This window comes from Zingiber officinale, chromosome 7B (assembly GCF_018446385.1).
Source record: "Zingiber officinale cultivar Zhangliang chromosome 7B, Zo_v1.1, whole genome shotgun sequence".
Classification (NCBI taxonomy): Eukaryota; Viridiplantae; Streptophyta; class Magnoliopsida; order Zingiberales; family Zingiberaceae; genus Zingiber; species Zingiber officinale.
Genome location: NC_055999.1, coordinates 63,925,815 through 63,946,221, shown reverse-complemented (window position 1 = coordinate 63,946,221; position 20,407 = coordinate 63,925,815). Strand labels below are relative to the sequence as shown.

The 20,407-nt window shown below is 37.9% G+C and overlaps 1 non-coding gene across 1 annotated transcript; it reads left to right on the top strand.

Moving 5' to 3' along the window:
• Positions 1 to 922: 922 nt before the first annotated feature.
• On the top strand, positions 923 to 1,029 carry LOC122007593. Its single transcript, XR_006119055.1, has one exon. It is a non-coding gene; the product is annotated as a small nucleolar RNA R71 (small nucleolar RNA).
• Positions 1,030 to 20,407: the final 19,378 nt, after the last annotated feature.

The window sequence follows — 20,407 nt, the reverse complement described above, 5'->3', positions numbered from 1 at the left end:
CTCCATTTTCACTCCAATATGCATCCTGTCAATCAAAATATGTGAAGAGCATATTTCTAAACAAAATATAATGGAAGTATAACATTATAATGAAATAGGGTACACTAAATATAGATTATGCTAATGAAATGCAAGTAGATGTGTGTCCAAATATACATAAAAATGTATATAATCTACGCACATCAGTGCTCTTGAAGAATATTGGGCTATCTGGACGATCTAGCTATCTTACATCTTTTGGTGATTTTCAAAATTATCCATTCTTTGATTTAATTGCTTGATCTCATTCTTCATTTCCCTTTGTTCAGTAAGAATTTCCTCAAGCATCTTCTCTATCCTTGATAATTGATATCCTTGTGATGGTTGTTGTTGATAAGTTTGTTGCCCAGGTTGGTAGCTTAGCTTTGCTCCTGCAAATGGTACCTGGTCCTGATTATTCCGGTAAGATAAATTTGCATGACTCCTCCACCCAGGGTTGTAAGTGTTGGAGTACGGATTTATTTGTCTTTAATTGTAACTAACTACTGCATCACATTGCTTAAATTGATTTATTTGTGCAGAGATTGGCCCTAGGGGGCAAGTAACTTGAGCATGATCTATACTTCCGCAAGTCTCGCACACACACACACACAATTGCATTGGCAGTGCTATTTCCCATAGTCTCAAACTTTTTGGTCAAAGCATCCAACTTTGCAAACATGAGTGTGACTGCATTCCTAAAGCCTTGATTTGATTCCCAGGAAAGGAGCCTCCAAATCTTTTAGATGCCCACTGATGATGGTTCAGGGCTACATTTTCAATTATGTCTTTGGCTTCATCTAAACTCTTGTTCATTAATACCCCTCCCGCTATAGAATCGAGGGATATCTTCGTGTGATAGTTGATGCCATTATAAAATGTATGTAGGACTAACCACTTCTCAAACCCATGATGAGGGAACTGTCTGAGCATACTCTTGAATTTGTCTCATACTTCAAATAATGATTCTAAGTCTATCTGTCTGAAGCTTGCTATTAGATTCCTCATGTAAGCTGTTTTGCTTGGTGGATAAAATTTGTCTAAAAATTGTTGCTCCCAAGATGCTATACTGTTTGCTGGAAAGGAGTTAAGCCACTGCTTGGACTCTGTCTCTTAAAGAAAATCCAAACGGTAGTAGTCTCACTGTTTCTAGTGGAACTACATTCACCTTCATCATGCTACAGATCTCATAAAATGATTCCAAGTGCTGGTTCGAATCATCATTTGTCCTCCTCTAAATTGATTCTATTGGACCATGTGGATTACCGCTGGCTTTATCTCAAAGTTATTAGCTTCAATTGGTGGCTTGGTGATGCTAGACTGAAGCCCGCATGCATAAGGTGCTACGTAGTCTTTCAAAAGTTTGTCAGTCATTTCTGATGCTTCTTGTTCTGCTTGGAGTCTTTGCAGGATTCTTCTCCTTCGAAAAGTTCTATCGATCTCTGGGTCGAATGATAGTAGTTCTCCTGCAAGATTAGCTTTTCGCATGCAAGAATAGGATATCAAACAATCCAAATGCAACAATAGAGCAGAGTTTTTAAATTTTTCAAAGGTAAAAAGAAAATGCATAAGATTCAAAATGTAGAAATAAAAATGTACGAATTTAAGTAAGCAAATACAAGATGTAACTTCAAAATAAAATTTTCAAGAATTATTTAAAATAAAAAGAAAATAAAATTTTAGTCTAACTCAAATGTTTATCACTAATGTTATAAGCGCAGTCCTCGGCAACGGCGCTAAAAACTTGTTACATTTCTGTAAGTGCACAGATACACCGTCAATGATAAAAGATATCAAACCACAGTGACTGGTTATAAGCACTAGCAATCGCTCACGTAGAATTAGCTAAACTATCGATTGTTGGAAGTCAACTATTTAGAAAGAAGGAAAAAACTTAGATGAAGGAAAGGAGAACTAGAGTAAGTGTTGAATATATCGGTTTAGGGAATGTTCTAGAAGTTCAGTTTTATTGCAGTGTTTACTAATGTATCAGTCTACCAATTTCCTATCTTCATTTAGCATGCACTTGTAGGAAGTTAGATTTATTATCCCTAAATATTTAATAGAGATGATTCCTATGAAATTCGAAAACAATTAACCCCTGTCACTAGGCACCTCGATCATAGATCACAGGAATATATATCTAGTAAATAACAGTAAAAATAAAGATAGAAATTAGGTATGGTTTCCTACTTCCTTATGGAGGTATTGCTTCTCCTTTTAAGGAAATGTCTTAGACGTCCGTAAGAGGGTTACCCCTGTCACTAGGGCCCCTCGGATATATGCAATCCCTATACAAACATTCGATCTAACATGGTAATAAAACACAAACACATCTCATTCACATTAGAATGAATAGATACAAAGTAAATTAATATCATGTAGATAGATAAAAGACATAACCATGAGTTTTTACATCATAACACAACCACAACTACTCCCTTGTCCTAGAACAATGAATCTACTCCATAGAGGAAAGAAAAGAATCCAAAGACATCAAGAAATAAAGCAATCAAAACCCAATGAAAAGAAGGAGGGAGAAGAAAGCTTATCCAATGACGTCGAGTAATCCTTGGATCCAATACTTCGATTCCGAAGTTGATGAGATGGTGGAATCTGTCTTGTATCGTCGAACGACAGTCGAGAATAGCATGAAACAACACCAAGATAATTCTCCCAAGGCCGGTGACTTCCCCCCTTCCGAGAATGGGTAAAGAACCTCTTTTATAGGGTAGGGCACAGGCTTGGCACGACCCTTGCCATAGCTGTGTGAAATCCACATGGCCAGCGTCACCTTGCCTTCGAGTCAAGTGACATAGTCATGTGGGATCACACGGCCGTGTTCCTCTCTGCTCTGGAAATGTTGCACGGCCGTGTGAGATCACATGGTCATGCGCTTCTTCGGCTCTGGATGTGTTGCACGGCTATGTGGGTTCACACGGCTGTGCACTTGCTCCTCTTCTGGACTGGCCACACGGCTGTGTAAAGTCACACGGCTGGTGCCAGTAGCCTTCTGCTTTGCTCTTCGATTTGTCGACGATCACTGTTTTCACTCCGAACGTGATTCTTGTCAACATAAATGCACACAAAGAGCATATCTCTGACAAAAAAAAGTAATATCACTGAAAATACGACAATGAGTGTAAAAATGCATAAATCAATCATGAGTAAAGTACTTGATTGTGCGTCAAAATATGCATACAAGAGTATAAGATCTACGCACATCAATCGGTAAAGTAAAGGAAAAGAGATTTTGGAACAGAAATAAATCAAATCATCCAAGCAGAAGTAGATAACCTACTTGAAGCTGGACATATTCGGAAAGTGCAATTCTCGAGCTGGCTTGTGAATGTAGTATTGGTGTCCAAGCTGGGAAGCCAGTGGCGGGTCTAAGTGGATTTTAGAGATCTAAACAAGGCATGCCTAACAGATTACTATCCTCTACCACACATCAATCAAGTGGTGGATTATACTGCTGGTTGTAAATTGATATGCATGCTAAACGCATACCAAGGATGCCACTAAGTCCTGCTCACACAAGAAGATCAAGAGAAAGTTATCTTTATCGTCACTAAGGGAACCTACTGCTACAATGTCATTCCGTTCGAACCGAAGAACACTAGAGCAACATACCAGTGGCTCATGGACAAGGTTTTTCGAAAGCAGATCAGTAGAAACATAGAGGTATACACTGATGATATATTAAAAAATCCCTCTGAGTTGTTGATTTATGTGCAGAGATAGAGGAGACATGCCAGACCCTGAGGAAATACAAAGTCAAGCTCAACCCCAACAAGTGCCTATTTGGAGCTAAAAGTGGACGCTTCCTTGGTTACATCATGACCGAGAGGGAAATTGAAGTCAATCCAAGTAAAGTGAAGGTTCTTCAAGATATGCCCCCACCTCGCAACCTGAAAGAAGCACAGTGTCTGACCGAACATATTACTGCTCTCTCCCAGTACATCTCAAAATCGTCCAATTGGAGTCTGTCGTTCTTCAAGATACTTCACCGAGCTACCAAGTTCAATTGGGATGTTGAGTACGATAAGGCACCGAGGAGCTTAAAAATTATTTATCTTCTTTACCTGTACTCGCAAAGCCCATCACCGGTGAGCCGATCTAGATATACTTGTCTTCCATTGAGCAGGCTGTCGGGTCTGCATTGGTGCATCAGGATGGCAACGAACACTAGTCGGTGTATCTTTTGAGCCATTTATTAAAAGATGCTGACTGCCGCTACACTGCTCTCGAGAAATTAGCGTACGGGCTAGTTTTAGCCGTTCGGAGGTTGCGCGCTTATTTTCTTTCTCATTCCATAATTGTTCTAACTAACAACATGCTGGGTTGAGTACTCATCAATCAGAGGCATCCGGAAGGTTGATCAAGTGGACCATGGAATTAAGCGAATATGACATACAATATCAACCCCGATCATCCATCAAAGCGCGGGTCTTAGCCGATTTCATGATGGAGATACAAAATCGTAAGCCAGATAAAACTTGAAAAATCTATGTGGAGGGATCATCCGCTAGGCAGCTGTCTGTTTGATTAGATTACCAAGCTACCAATAATGAAGAAGAGTATGAACCGCTGATAGTCGATCTACAGGCAACTAAACATGTGGAAGCTACTCGGATTTTCATTTATTCAGATTCCCAACTAGTGGCTCAGCAACTCTTGGGTAATTATAAAATAAATAATGGATGGTTGAAATTGTATGCAGAAGCATTTGACAAGTTAAAGTCGGAATTTCAAGATGTAATATTGCAAAAAAAAATCTCGACTAGATAATCAATATGCGGATGAGCTGGCCAACTTAGCTAGTTTGTTGAGCCATTTATCGCTGAACAAGTCGATCGAGAAAACATTATTGGTGGCACATATCGAAAGGCTAGTTGAAGCAGAAGTATAGGGTGATTGGCGAACGCCATTGATAGAGTTCCTTCGTGTAGGAAACTTGTTGCCCGACCAGAAGCAAGCACGTATGATTAAAAAGAGAGCTGGTCAGTTCACGTTGGTTGGAGATCATCTATACAAAAGAGCATTTTCAAGACACTGCTCAAGTGCATCAGATCAAAGGACATTCAATATATTTTTGCAAGAAGTGTGGAAGCCATCCGAGCGGCCAATTGTTCACCCAAAAAATCCTATTGGCTGAATATTTTTGGCTCACTCTGCAAGCGGACTAGCCTCAACTGGTCACCACTTGTCTATCATGTCAAAGGCATTAGAATATACCAATCAACCCACGGAAGCTTTGAAGACATCAATTATTTCCAGCTCATTCGACCAGTGGGGCATGGACATTGTAAGGCTTTTCCCAATGACGTTCGATCAAAGGAAATTCTTACTTGTGGCAGTGGATTATTTCTCTAAATGGGTGGAAGTGGAGCCGCTCGATAAGATAACGGAGCAAATGGTAATTAAATTTCTATGGCAAAATATAGTGTGCTGGTTCGACATTCCTCACAAGATAGTTTCTGATAATGGAAGGCAGTTCCAAGGGCAGGGAATCAAAGAGTGGTGTGCAAATTATGGCATATTACAAGTTTTCACCTCTATGGCCTATCTCCAAAGCAATAGTCAGGCGAAAATCACTAATCGAGAAATTATTAGAGGACTCAAAATCCGCCTCGACCATCTAGGAAGAAGTATGGTCAATTAGCTTCCGAGTGTGTTATAGGCTCATCACACTATGCCTCGAGAGGCCACGGTCATAATCTCGTTCCATATAGTATACAGAGGAGAGGCGGTTGTACTGGTCTAAGTCAGTGTTGAATTCGATTAGAGACAACTATATGACAAGGAAAATTCCGATTGGCGCCTTATGGAGTTGGATTTAGTGGAGGAAATTAGAGATAAGGAGGTTTATTCTAAGATCTTTTCAAGTTGGCGACCTAGTATGGAAGAGAGTTAAGTCGGTCGACGATGTTAGTAAGTTGGAGCCGCCATGGAATGGGGCGTACAAGGTGGTATAGAAGTTAGCTCGGGTTCCTATTACTTGCAGAACGAAAATGGGAAAAATTTGGACCAACCTTAGAGTGCAAATCATTTGCAACCCTATCAGGCTTGATAGTTCGTTTAAATTGAATTTATGTAATTTAGAAAATTTTATATTCAATGGATGCAATCAAATTCAAGTGGAAAATGGCTAAGTCCCAAACTCTCGCATCGATTGGGAGAGTTATAAGGAAGCCTGCTCTCAAGCCGAAGTCCCAAACTCTTGCGTCAATCGATCGGGTTATAAGTGAGCTTGCTCTCATGCCCATGTCCCAGACTCTCACATCGATCGGCCGAGTTATAAGTGAGCTTGCTCTCACGACCAAGTCCCAGACTCTCGGGTCGTTCGACCGAGTTATAAGTGAGCTTGCTCTCACACCTAAGTCCCAAACTCTTGTGTCGATCGGCTGAGTTATAAGTGAGTTTGCTCTCACGCCCAAGTCCCAGACTCTTATGTCATTCGGCCGAGTTATAAGTGATGAGCTTACTCTCACGCCCAAGTCCAGACTTTCGCGCCGATCAGCTGAGTTATAAGTGACCTTGCTCTCGCGCCCAAGTCTCACACTCTCTCATTGATCAACCGAGTTATAAGTGAGCTTACTCTTTCACCTAAGTCCTAGACTCTCATGCTATTCGGCCGAGTTATAAGTGAGCTTGCTCTCACACCCAAGTCCCAGACTCGTGTCATTCGACTGAGTTATAAGTGAGCTTGCTCTCATGCCCAAGTCCCAGACTTGCACCATTCGGTCGAGTTATAAGTGAGCTTGTTCTCACTCTTAAGTCCCAGACTCTCAGGTCGATTGGTCGAGTTATAAGTGAGCTTGCTCTCACACCTAAGTCCCAGACTCTCACGTCATTCGGTCGAGTTATAAGTGAGCTTACTCTCACACCCAAGTCCCAGTCTCTCACGCCAATCGGCCGAGTTATAAGTGAGCTTGCTCTCATGCCCAAGTCTCAGACTCTCGCATCGTTTAGTCGAGTTACAAGTAAGCTTGCTCTAACGATCAAGTCCCAGACTCTCACACTGATCGGCTGAGTTATAAGTGAGCTTTCTCTCACGACCAAATCCTATCTCTCGCCAATTGGTTGAGTTATAAGTGTAGTTACTCCCACACTTACGTCATAGATTCCTAGAGTGAATTTGGGCAAGTCACAAAAAGCAAACAACATTGCAAATGTTAAGGTGGAAAAGTGGTGAAGGCTTAAAAATGATATAAACATACGGACAAGGTAAAAAATTTAGTTCTTACATAAACATAAACTGTTAGAACTTTTACAGGATCATAAAAGAACCTCAAAAGAAAGTTATGCAAGATCAGTGGAGGCATCCTCAGGAATGATCTTCAAGATCTTCTAACGCTTGATAAAATTTTTGGGGATCTTCGTGATTAGGTAGCCATCGTCCTTTAATTACTTGATGGTCCCCTCAAAACCATAGCCAAACATTTTGCTGGTCCAATCGGACAACATTTGATTGAAGCTCCACGAGCATAGATACTCCACTCTGAAAGTTTCCTACCAATCGAGCTCTTCTTCTTTGTATTTAGTAAACTCTGCCTTAGAGGCCTACAACTCAGCTCTCAAAGCTTTCAGCTCAGCATCTCTCTCAATGAGGGATTGTTGGTGCTCCCTGAGTTGAAGCTCTTGTGTCGCTTGTTCAGTCATTCGGCTAGCTTGCTCGACGAGCAGAGCAACTTTTGTTTCTTCAAGCTTCTTCGTCAAAGTGCGGGATTTCTTAGTTTTAATATCTAAGTCCTCGATTTCCCTAAGTTTTCTAGCGTTGGCCAAGTTGATACGCAATTCATAATTTTAGGCTAGCTTCACTAGCCATTCAAGCTAAACGGCTTAGTCGTGAGTTTTATCCTTCTCCACAGTAAGGGCCCACTCAACCCCTAATAGTAGTTCCAATTGGTCATCCAACTCCTTCAATTGGACCACTTCATTGGAAAGTCGCTCGACCGAAACCCGGGAAGTACTCGTTGGACTGGTTGAGTCCTACAGCTTCTTATGTTCGTGGCTTAGAGTGGACAATTTTTGGCTAAGTGCCAAGCCGTCTACCCAAAACTATCACAATGAAAAGAGGGTTAAAGTAAGTAAATAAAAGGGCAAAGGCATTAAAAGACTTACTTCAATGGCCCCTTGACTAAAGCAGTCGAATAGCTCCTTAGGAGAACTAACAGCCGCTCGAACACGTGCATCTGCCTAGGTCTAGGCCAAGGCTCCTTGGATTCTTATTCTATGTTATGGGGCTAAGGACTTGGCAGAGTGTGTGGATAACAGATCTAGGTAGGCAGCCTAATGATGACTCAAATTTCCTTCTATTTGCCAGGCTTGATGGGCTTTGTTGAAGTGGATTTGGACTTACTTTTGGACTTGGAGAGAGGGGTTGAGCGTATTGTTGATAGAGGTTGTGCAGGTTCAGTTGGCAATGTCATCAATTAAAAAGGATATAGGTTGAGCAAGGCGGGGGCCGACCGGCAACTCGGACAGTGAAGGAGTTCAATCGGAGGAAGTGGGGGAGGTTCGACCGGCCACTACTTCAGGAATCGTGGATGTAGAACTTTCCTCCTACTCAGACGATGGTCTCACGGTCAATGTGGCAGCAGACGCTTGTGGAACGTGTTGGTTGCTACTCGAAATGTTGTACCGGTTCCCCTGTACAAAAATTTTGTACAAATCCTGAACCTATCCTAACAGCCTATTGTGTTCTTTAGAAATTAAATATGGAATTGCAAACAGAACTTAACATTATTGATTCCAAATTTAATTAATTTGTTCTTAGAGGTTTAGACTTGGATCGCAAATGATACTTAACATTATTGATCCAAACCCACCCATGTTACAAATTCGATTAAATATCTATTTCAGATATCGGCTCCTGGGTCAAACATGGCGAGACACTTGGCCTTCTTGGGTATGGGAACATCCACCACTGCCTCGACAAAGCTTTTCAAAGAAATTCAATATTTAATCTCCTTATAGTAACTCTAGGTTTAACCAAAAGGAACAATCGAATCACAAGATCGGAAAAAAACAAAAGAACACAAACTCGAATCACAAATTCAAAACCTAGAATCATATGCCTCTTGTGTTTGGTATTTCAAAAACTATACAAAGAAAACTAGTATGATGCGGAATAGAATTACTAGTTATACCTTTCTTTGTAAGCAACAACCTCTTGATCTTCTATCGTATTCCTCTTCTTATCTCAGACGTCGTGTGGGAGATGATCTTCCGAGACGAGAACCACCCAAGCTTCCTTCTTCTCCAAGCAAGTTTCGGCCACCACAAGAACTCCAAGAGAAGATGAGGTTCGGCCACCACCACCAAGATCCAAGGGATGCTAGAAACAAAGCCTCCTATCTCTCCTTCTTCCCCTAACAAAATCCGGCCACCAACCACCACCCTTGAGATGAAGATACCGCCGGCCAAGGAAGAAGAATAGGAGATGGAGAGGAAGAGAGGGGTCGGCCACCAACCAAGGAAGAGAGGAACTAAACAAGATAGATTGTTATGAGGTGAGGCACCTCTACCCTCTCTTTTATATTCCTTGGTCTTGACAAATAAGAAAAGTTTTATTAAAACTTCCTTATTCTCTTTGCCAATGAAAGGAAAGTTTAATAAAATTTCCCTTTCAAACTATATATAGTCGGCCACCTTAATCCCTCCAAATAAGGAAAGTCTTAAACACAAAATTAAAACTTCTTAATTTGTTTCCGAAAATTTTAAATAAAAATTTCTCTTTTGAAAATTCCCTTCATGGTTGGTCATAAAAGGAAACTTTTATAAATTAAAATCTCTCTATTAAAACATGTGGGTGATTTACAAAAAGGAAAGTTTTCTCTAAAATTAAAATCTTCCTTTCAATCTACAAATAAGGAAAGACATCAAATCTTTTCTTAATATTTTATAGAAACTATAAAAGGAAAGATTTAATTTTAAAACTCTCTTTTAAAATCATGAGGATGGTTTCATAAAAGGAAAGTTTTATCAAAAAATAAAATCTTCATTTTAACTACAAATAAAGAAAGATATCAAATCTTTCTCTTACTCTTTTGTAGAAAGCTATAAAAGGAAAGATTTATAATTTTAAAACTCTCTTTTAAAATCATGAGGATGGTTATAAAAAAGAAAAGTTTTATCAAAAATTAAAATCTTCCTTTTAACTACAAATAAGGAAAGATATCAAACTTTTCTCTTAATCCTTTGTAGAAAGCTATAAAAGGAAAGATTTAAATTTTAAACTCTCTTTTAAAATCATGGCTTCCACATAAGAAAGATTTTAAAAAATAAAATCCTTTTAATTTATTGTGGCAGGCCACACCAAGCTTGGATTCAAGCTAGGGCCGGCCACCTCTCACCTTAGTTTAGCCGACCCTAGCTTGGGCTCCAAGCTAGGCTTGGTCGGCCACCTTAAGGTGGATAAGAAGGTGGGTATGGGTGGATATAATATTTTATAAATAAGAGGCTACGATAGGGACCGAGAGGAGAAATTGGTTTTGGTCTCTCGATGAAATTAAGCTTCCCGTGTTCGCCCTGAACACCCAACTTAATTTCATCAATAATAATTCATACCATTAAAGAATTATTATTGAACTACCGCACCAATCCCAAATTATATTTTGGGCTCCTTCTTATCATGAGTGTGTTAATCTCCCTGTGTTTAAGATGTTGAATGTCCACTAATTAAGTGAGTTACTGACAACTCACTTTAATTAATATCTTAGTCCAAGAGTAGTATCACTCAACCTTATTGTTGTGTCAGACTAAGTCAACCTGCAAGGTTTAACATGACAATCCTTATGAGCTCCTCTTGGGGACATTATCAACCTAGATTACTAGGACACAATTTCATTCTATAATCAACAATACACCATATAAGTAATATCATTTCCCAACTTATCGGGCCTATTGATTTATCGAACTAAATCGCACCCTTTGATAAATCAAAGAAATGAATATTAAGTTTATGTGCTTGTTATTATATCATGATTAAGAGTACACACTTCCATAATAACAAAGGTCTTATTCTTTTATTTAGTCAGTATAAAAAGAACTTAATTTAAATGGCTCAGCTCAATACACTCTGAGTGTACTAGTGTAATTTTATAGTCAACATAAACTAATACCAAATTACACTATGACTATTCCAATGGTTTGTTCCTATCCATCTTAGTCGTGAGCAACTGTTTATAATTTATAAAGAACTGATAACATGATCTTCTGTGTGTGACATCACACACTATGTTATCTATAATATAAATTAATTGAATAACTACACTTAGCTTATAAATATAGATATTTGACCAATATGATTCTTATTTCTAAGTAAATGTTTATACAAAAAGTTAGGCTTTTAGTATACATTCCAACAATCTCCCACTTATACTAAAAGACTATACTGTCATATACCCTGCCATACATCTGATTCCCAACCCTTCAACATGCCCATCAAAAGCTCTTGCCTTAAGGGTCTTAGTGAAAGGATCTCCCAGGTTATTACCTGATGTAATCTAGGCGGCAACAACTTCTCCTCGTTATACGATGTCTCGTATTGGGTCGTACTTGCGCTCTATTGTGTTTACTTGCCTTATGGACTTATGTTTTCTTTAAGTTTGCTACTGCACCACTATTATTACAATAAATTATAATAATTTTTGGGCAAACCAGAAATCATGTCTAAGTCCATCATGTAGTTTCTGAGCCATATAACTTCTATGGCTACCTCAGAGGCTGCCACATACTCAGCTTCTATGGTGGAGTCCGAAAAACATCTATGCTTAATACTCCTCCTTTGTTATGGCTTTACCTCCTAAAGTAAACACAAAACCCCGAGGTTGACTTACTATTGTCCCTGTCTGATTGGAAGTCAAAAATCTGTGTAACCTTTAGGGAGCAAATTATCTGCTTGGTAAACCGGCATATAATCTCTAGTCCTTCTCAAGTATATGCTTTACAGCAGTCCAATGTCCCTGTCCAGGGTTACTTTTGATATCTGCCAACCATGCCCACGACAAAGCAGATATCCAGTCTCATGCATAGCATACATTAGGCTTTCGATAGCCGAAGCATAAGGAACTGTCTTCATGTCCTCTATCTCCTTTGATGTCTTCGGAGACATCTCTTTAGATAAAACTACTCCATGTTTAAAAAGGTAGAAAACCTTTCTTGGAGTCTTGCATGATAAAATGAGCTAGAATCGTATCGATATATGAAGCTTGGGATAAGCATAATATTCTTTTCTTGCGATCCCTTATTACTTTGATCCCGAGAATATGTGCACATTCTTCCAAGTCCTACATATCAAATTGCTTGGACAACCATACCCTTACTTCCGACAACACTTTAATATTATTTCCAACTATCAAAAATGTCATCTACGTATTGTACAAGAAATACCACCACATTTCCATTACACTTCTTGTATATACAAGACTCATCCGGAGACTGAATAAATCCATAGGTTTGAATTACTTTATTAAACCGGATGTTCCAAGACCTTGAAGCTTTCTTCAGTCCATAAATAGACCGATCTTTGCCCTTTTCAATGAACCCCTCTGGTTACTTTATATGGATGTTTTCTTCAAGACTTCCATTAAGGAAAGTTGTCTTAACATCCACTTGCCAAATCTCATAATCAATATGAGCAGCAATAGATAAAAGAATCCGGATAAACTTAAGCATGGCTCCCGGTGAAAAAGTTTCCTTTTTCAACAAGCCTTGCTTTGAAAGTTTCCACCTTCCCGTCTGTCCCTCTTTTTCTATTGTAGACCTATTTACACTCAATGACTTTTACACCATTTGGTGGTTCTACAAGCTCCCAGACATCATTAGAATACATAGATTCTACTTCTGTATTCATTGCTCTTTGTCAAGATGTTGCATCTTTATCTTAGAGCGCTTCGTCATATGTCCGGGAATTAGGTTCATGTTTACCAGGGATCTAGTCCAAAGACTTTCCCAAAACATGAATCTTTCAGGTTACCTAACAACCCTCCCACACGATGAGGCACTGTCTGTAATTGTGCATCATTTGTGACTCGTGTTGCAGTTTCTTGTGGTATCTCATCTTGTACTATTGGTACTAGATTAGACGTGTCCTTTATTATTTCCTTAAGAACAATTTTACTCATAGGCTTGTGGTTCATTACATAGTCCTCTTCTAAAAATTGGGCATTGATGCCAACAATGACCTTCTGATTTTTTAAGACTATAAAACCTCCTTTCGTTTATCTAGGATAACCCATAAACAAGTGAACTCCTGTTCATAATTCCAACTTATCAGTGTCTCCCTTCAGCACATGTACTGGACTACCCTAAATCAGAATATGTTTCAGATTAGGCTTACGCCTATTCTACAATTCTATGGGAGTAGAGGGTTCTGACTTAGAAGGTACTATGTTCACTTCCGTTTCCAGAGTATATCCCTCAAATGAATTTGATAATTCTGAATAACTCATCATTAATCTAACTATTTCCATAAGAGTTATATACCTTTGTTCTGCCACACCATTCTGTTGGGGTGTACCAAGTGCAGTCAGTTGGGATTGAATCCCGACTTCTGATAAGTGACTTCTAAACTATCCTAAGAGGTACTTGCCACTACGATCTCACCGTAGTGTCTTGATATTTTTACCTTGACATTTCTCCACATCAGCCTTGTACTCTTTGAACTCATCAAACCACTTAGACTTGCAGCGCATCAAGTAAATGTACCCGTATCTCGAATAGTCGTCTATAAAAGAGACGAAATATTCGAAATCACCTCTTGCCTAGATAGTCATAGGTCCATACAAATCAGAATGAACCACTTCCAACACATCTTTGGCTCCATACCCCTTAGACTTAAAAGCTTCTTGGTTATTTTTTCTTCCAAGTAAGACTCACAGGTTGGAAAGTTTCCCCCTACCAATGAACCCAAAAGTTCATCGGCTACCAATGAATCCTACTCAAGTTAATATAACATAGCCTTAGATGCCAAAGATATGATTGTTCATTTCCAAAGGTTGCTTTCTCTTATTAGAGTTAGAAGATGTGTTATTAATTTCCATTTGTTGCATCGTGGGAGTTATTGGATTATAAATTGCTAACCAACGTACCAGAACTGATAACTTCCCTATTTTTCTTGATAACAACTTTGTTGTCAAAATAGACAGAATATTTATCCTTAAATAGTTTTAGAAACTGAAATCAAGTTCTTTCTAAGACTTGATACGTAAAGACATTTTCTCAAAATCCATGTTTTATTCCTATCAGAGCATAAATATCTCCCACTGCAACGACTGCTACTTTTGCAGCGGTGCCCATGTTGACTGTATTTTCCATGTCATATACTTGTCAAGTTTCCTGGAACCCCTGCAATGAATTGTAGACATGATCAGCGTGTTGATTGCTACTCGGAAAGCCTAGAGGTTCCACTGTACAAAAATTTTGTACAAAGGTCTGAACCTTTTCCTAGCTACCATGTGTTCTTTTAAATTAAATTTTGGATCGCCTGCGGAACTTAACACGTTTGATCCAAAACTTAATCTATTTGTTCTTTTAGGTTTTGACTTGGATCTCCTGCGGAACTTAACACGTTCGATCCAAATCACCTTAAGATATTAATTCCATTAAATATTAATTTCCATAATTGGTTCCCAGTACTGACGTAGCGAGGCACATGGCCTTCTTGGATATGGGAGCAACCACCACCGACTAGACAAAACCTTTTATGGAAAGCTAATATTTAATTTCCTAAAATAACTTTAGGTCAACCAAAAAGAACAATCAAATCACAAGGAAAAGAAAAACAAAAGAACACTATATCGAAAACAAATTCGAAACACTAAAATCGTATGCCTCTTGTATTTGGTATTATTTCCAAAAATAACTAGTATGATGCGGAAAGGAAAAATACTAGTTATACCTTTTAGAAAGACCTCTTGATCTTCTATCGTATTCCTCTTCTAACCTCGGACGTTGTGTGGGCAACGATCTTCCGAGATGAGAACCACCAAGCACCTTCTTCTTCCTTGCAAGTTTCGGCCATCAAAACTTCTTCTAGGATGAAGAGGTTCGGCCACCACCACCATGCTCCAAGGGATGCTAGAAACAAAGCTTTCTTTCTCTCCTTCTTCTTCTTCTTCTCTAAACTTGATCCGGCCACCATATGAGTCTCCACAAGAAGGATGAGGTTCGGCCATCAAAGAGAAGAAAGGAGGAGAGGATGGCCGGCCAGACCAAGACAGAACAAGAGAGAGGAAAAATAATAGAGTTGTTAGCCATGAAGGCACCTCTACCCTCTCTTTTATAATCCTTGGCCTTGGCAAATAAGGAAATTTAAATAAAAATTTCCTTAATTCTTTTGCCATTGATAAGGAAAATTTATTTAATTAAAAACAATTTTTTTTCTCATCAACAATGTGGCCGGCCACTTTAAACCAAGCAAAGGAAATTTAATTCAATCAAGAATTAAAACTTTCCTAATTTGTTTCCGGAAATTTTATAAAAAATTTCTCTAATAATTTTTCCCTTCATGATGGTTAATAAAAAGAAAATTTTATAAATTAAAATATTTCTTTTAAACATGTGGATAAAAAGAAAGTTATCTTTAAAAATTAAAATCTCTTCCAATCTACAAATAAGGAAAGATATCTAATCTTTTCTTAATCTTTGTAGAAGCTTTATCAAAGAGATATTTAATTTTTAAACTCTCTTTTAAATCATGAACATGATTAAAAGGAAAGTTTTTACCAAAATTAAAATCAACCTTTTAATCTACAAATAAGGAAAGAGATTTAACTCTTCTCTTAATCTTTTGTAGATTCTTATAAAAGGAAAGATTTAAATTTTTAAACTCTCTTTTAAATCATGTTATCCACATAAGAAAATTTAAAAAAAATAAAATTCCTTTTTATTTTAATAGGGCCGGCCACCTAAGCTTGAGTTCAAGCTAGGGCCGGCCACATGAATTCACCCATGAACCAAAACATGGCCGGCCCTAGCTTGGTCTCCAAGCTAGCTTGGCCGGCCCCCTATAGGATGGGTAAGAAGGTGGGTATAAGTGGGTATTGTACTCTATAATCAAGAGGATACGATAGGGACCGAGAGGAGGAATTGGTTTTGGTCTCCCGATAAAATTAAGCATCCCGTGTTCGCCCCGAACACACAACTTAATTTTATCAATAATAATTCATTCCACTAGAGAATTATTATTGAACTACCGCACCAATCCCAAATTACATTTTTGGGCTCCTTCTTATTATAAGTGTGTTAGTCTCCCTGTGTTTAAGATAACAAATGTCCACTAATTAAGTAAGTTACTGACAACTCACTTAATTAATATCTAGCTCCAAGAGTAGTACCACTCAACTTCATCATCATGTCGGACTAAGTCCACCTGCAGGGTTTAACATGACAATCCTTTTGAGCTCCTCTTGGGGACATTCTCAACCTAGTATCTCTAGGATACAGTTTCCTTCTATAATCAACAACACACACTATAAGTGATATCATTTCCTAACTTATCGGGCTTATTGATTCATCGAACTAAATCTCACCCATTGATAAATTAAAGAAATAAATATCAAATATATGTGCTTGTTATTATATTAGGATTAAGAGCACACACTTCCATAATAACTGAGGTCTTTGTTCCTTTATAAAGTCAGTATAAAAGGAATGAACTCAAATGGTCCTACTCAATACACTCTAAGTGTACTAGTGTAATTATATAGTTAAGATAAACTAATACCTAATTACACTACGACCTTCCAATGGTTTGTTCCTTTCCATCTTGGTCATGAGCTACTGTTTATAATTTATAAGGAACCGATAACATGATCTTCTGTGTGTGACACCACACACCATGTTATCTTCAATATAAATTAATTGAGCAATTACATTTATCATAAATGTAGACATTTGACCAATGTGATTCTTATTTCTAGATAAATGTTTATACCAAAAGCTAGGCTTTTAGTATACATCCTAACAATCTCCCACTTATACTAAAAGACTAAGTTGCTATATCTACTGCCATACATCTGATTCCCAACCCTTCAACATGCCCATCAAAAGCTCTTGCCTTAAGGACCTTAGTGAAAGGATCTATAGGTCATCACCTGATGCAATCTAGGCGGCAACAACTTCTCCTCGTTTATACGATTTCTCGTATTGGGTGGTACTTGCGCTCTATTGTGTTTACTTGCCTTATAGACTTATGGTTTCTTCGAGTTTGCTACTGCACCATTATTATTACAATAAATTGTAATAATCTTTGGACAAACCAGAAATCATATCTAAGTCTAGCTTGAGGTTATTGAGTCATTCAACTTTTATGGTCACCTCAGAGGCTTGCCATATACTAAGCTTCTATGGTGGAGTCTAGAAAAATACCTATGCTTATCACTCTTCCATAGTTATGACTTTACCTCCTAAAGTAAACACAAAACCCCGAGGTTGACTTATTATTGTCCCTATTGGAAGTCAAAATCCGTGCAACCCACAGGGACCAAATTAACTGCCTTGTAAGCTAGCATATAATCTCTAGTGCCTCTAAGGTACTAATATATGCTTTATTGCAGTCTAATGTCCTTGTCCAAGGTTACTTTGACATCTGCTAACTATGCCCTTGGCAAAACAGATTTCTGATCTCGTGCATAGCATACATTAGGCTTCCGACAGCCGAAGCATAAAGAACTGCCTTTATTTCCTTTATCTCTTTTGATGTCTACGGAGACATATCTTTAGATAAAGTTACTCCATGCTAAAAAGGTAAGAAACCTTTCTTGGAGTTTTGCATGCTTAAAACGAGCAAGGTTTTTTTTTTTTTTTTTATGTATAAAGCTTGAGATAAGTAAAATATTCTTTTCTTGCGATCCCTTATTACTTTGATCTCAAGAATATATGCATTCTCCCAAGTCCTTTATATCGAATTGATTGGATAACCATACCCTTACTTCTGACAACATTTTGATATTGTTTCCAACTACCAAAAATGTTATCTACGTATAGTACAAGAAATACCACCACGTTTCCATCACACCTTTTATATACACAAGACTAATCCAGTTACTAAATAAATCCATAGGTTGGGATTACTTTGATAAACCGGATGTTCCAAGACCTTGAAGCTTTGCCTCAGTCCATAGACTGATTGAGCTTGCACACAAGATGCTCTTAGCCCTTTGCAATGAATCCTTCTGGTTGCTTTATATGGATGCTTTCTTCAAGACTTTAATTTAAAGAATGTTGTCTTGACATCCACTTGCCAAATAGATAAAAGAATCCGGATAGACTTAAGCATGGCTACCAGTGAAAAAGTTTCCTTTTTCATCAAGCCTTGCTTTGAAAGTTTCTACCTCCCTGTCTATCCCTCTTTTCTTATTATAGACCTTTTTACACCCAAAGGCTTTTACACCATTTGGTGTTTCTACAAGCTTACAGACTTTATTAGAATACATATATTCTAATTCTATTATTCATTACTCTTTGCCAAGATGCTGCATCTTTATCTTGGAGTGCTTCGTCATATGTCTGGAGATCAGGTTCATGTCCTCCTGGGATCGAGTCCAAAAATTCTCCCAAAACATGAATCTTTTTAGGTTGCCTAACAACCCTCCCACTACGATGAGGCACTTTCTGCAATTGTGTATCATTTGTGATACGTGTTGCAGTTTCCTTGTGGTATCTCATCTTGTACAGTTGGTACTAGATTAGACATGTCTTTTATTATTTCCGTAAGAACAAATTTACTTATGGGCACTTGGTTTATTACATAGTCCTTTTCTAAAAATCGGTCATTGATACTATCAATGACCTTCTGATTTTTAAGACTATAAACCTACTTTCATTTCTCTAGGATAACTCACAAACAAGTGAATTCCTGTCCAACTTATCATTGTCTCTCTTCAGCATATGTGCTGGACTACCCGAGCCCGAATATGCTTCAAAATAGGCTTACGGCTATTCAGCAATTCTATATGAGTAGAGAGTTCTGACTTTGGAAGGTACTATGTTCACTTCCGTTTCCAGAGTATATCCTTAAAATGAATTTGGTAATTTTCTAAATAACTCATCATTAATCTACTTATTTCCATAAGAGTCTTATACCTTCCTTTTTCTACACCATTCTGTTGGGGTATACCAGGTGTTGTTAGTTGGGATTGAATCCCTACTTCTGATAAGTGACTCCTAAATTCTCCCAAAAAGGTACTTCCACTACGATCTCACCGTAGTGTCTTGATACGTTTACTTTGACGTTTCTCCACATCAGCCTCGTACTCTTTGAACTAATCAAAGCACTTAGACTTGCGGCACATCAAGTAAATATATCCGTATCTCAAATAGTTGTCTATAAAATAGACGAGATATTTGAAAATACCTTTTTGTCTGGATAGTCATAGGATCACACAAATCAGAATGAACCAATTCATATATATCTTTGGCTCCATACCCCTTAGACTTAAAAGCTCCTTGGTTATTTTCCTTCCAAGTAAGACTCGCAGGTTGGAAAGATTTACACTACTAATGAACCCAAAAGTTCATCAGCTACCAATGAATTCTACTTAAGTTAATATAACCTAGCCTTAGATGTCAAAGATATAATTGGTTCATTTTTGAAGGTTGCTTTCTCTTAAGTTAGAAGATGTGTTACTAATTTCCATTTGTTGCATCGTGGGAGTTTTTGGATTATAAATTGTCAACCAACATACCAGAATAGATAACTTGCCTATTTTTCTTGATAACCACTTTGTTATCAAAATAGATACAATATCTATTCTATAATAGTTTAGAAACTGAAATCAGAATCTTTCTAAACTTGGTATGTAAAGACAATTCCTAATAATCCAAATTTTATTCCTATTAGAGAATAAACCTCTCCCACTACAACAGCTGCTACTTTTGCAGTAGTGCCCATGTGGACGGTGTTTTTTTTATTATTTTCATTTAGTTGTCGGGTTTCCTGAAACCCTGCAATGAATTGCAGACATGATCAATGGCTCCCATATCTACATACCAGGTACCGGTAGATAACTCCACTAAACAGGTATCAACTAATGAATAAAATACACCTATATTGTTCTTAGTTCTAAGAGGATAGTCTACCTTAATGTCCAAATCCTATTTCCAATCAATTATAATTGGGACCACTAAGTCTATCCTAAAGTATATCAGCTAGGGATTGACCATCATCCTAAGAATCACAAAAATATTTGGTTAAGACCAACTCCTAAAAAATCCCCATGTATTTTGTATGCCACGTTAGTCTGGACGTATACAAATTCAAAGAGGAAATTTTATCATTTAATTTTATTATCTCGTCAACCTTACTTTATGACGAATAAAATTAATAGTTGGTCTATCTTTAATCAAATATTTGGTCAAGACTCTAAATTTAAAATAA